The sequence below is a fragment of the Girardinichthys multiradiatus genome, chromosome 8, assembly GCF_021462225.1.
Source record: "Girardinichthys multiradiatus isolate DD_20200921_A chromosome 8, DD_fGirMul_XY1, whole genome shotgun sequence".
Lineage (NCBI taxonomy): Eukaryota > Metazoa > Chordata > Actinopteri > Cyprinodontiformes > Goodeidae > Girardinichthys > Girardinichthys multiradiatus.
The window spans coordinates 42,261,748-42,263,218 of record NC_061801.1 but is presented as its reverse complement, the minus strand read 5'-3'; positions in this window follow the sequence as shown (position 1 = coordinate 42,263,218).

Genomic DNA, 1,471 nt, shown 5'->3' with positions numbered 1-1,471 from the left:
GCTGTGACAGCGGAGAGCCGCTGTTTTCAGGAGGAGGAGGAGGAGTGGCCACCCTGCAGAGGAAGGAGGGAGGTGTTGTTGGGTTCACTGAGGTTTCTGCTCACAGGATGTTTGTGGATCAGAAAACATCTTGATAAGCAGAAAAAAGACTTATTGGACAGCAGATTTGAAACTTTTGTTTCTGAGATACTTCAGTTTTGAGGCAACTTCAGTCACAGAGCAGCAGTGAGATGACAGGCTGCCTGAAGCTCTGAACGTTGAGGTCACAGTGAGCTCACAGCAGCTGATGATTCATCAGGGGGATTTCTATCTGCTGGAGGTAAAAATCAGCTGCTGTTTCTGGTAAGCAGCTTTAGTTCAGCTGAAACCAGAAAGACAAAGGAAGCGAAGCCTGAACATCAGTTTTCTGCTGACAGATTTAACACAACTAAAAACATGACTTCTGTCTGCTCACATATCTGCCATTTAACTTCCTCCTATTAGACACATTTAGACTTAAAACTACATCCTGCCTTACTGACTGCTGCCTTGGAGCATGCAGGTGTGTGTTAGCACAATGCCAGGATGGAAAAACATCAGCAATGACCTCAGAGAAGCAATTGTAGCTGCCCATCAACCTGGCAAGGGTTATAAGGTCATCTCCAAAGTATCTGAAGTCCATCATCCTACAGAGAGGAAGATTATTTCCAGGAGCTAAACATCTCAGACAGCTGCAAGTCTTCCCAGGAGTGGATGTCCCAGCAGATTCAGCCCAAGGTCAGAACGTGAAGCTCAGAGAAATGACCATAAACCCAAGAGCTCCATCTCAGACTCTACAGACCTCAGTTAGCAGGTTAAAGGTTGAGGGTCATAACACTGAACCAGTCTGGCTGTTAGGAAGGGTTGAAGGAGAAAGACTCTTCTGTCTAAAACCAAGATGGCAGCAGGACTTAGGTTATCAAACCTGCATCTGAATGAAGAGAAAACTTCTGGGACAATGTCCTCTAGACAGATGAGACCAATGTAGAGATATTTGAACACAATGGACAGAACCATGTTTGGAGGAAACCAGACAGAATAGCCGCACGAACCCCTCAGACCCACTGTGAAGCAGGATGGTGGAGGATAGAAAACTGTAGGTGATTTATTGGTTCGAGAGGAAAATTCAAGGTATCCAGTCACACATTCTCCAGTGCATATAACAATGCATATAATATGGGAGTCTATTATAGTTGTTGAACTGGCTTGCTCCATCCAAACTAGTGGCTAAGCTGCCACTTCTCTTTATACAACCTGTGAAGGTTTCCATCCCCTCCCAGACCCCCGTTGCATTGTTCTCCTGCAGCTTCTGAGCCACCTTCTTCCTGGAGAACTCCTTGCCCTCTTCAAGTGGAAGCTTGAGTTCCCTCTGCACACATTCAGCTCTAATGTCTCCAGCTTAGAGGTGACTGTGGCTCAGTAGAAGGAGTAGTTGTCTTGCAATCAGAAGGTT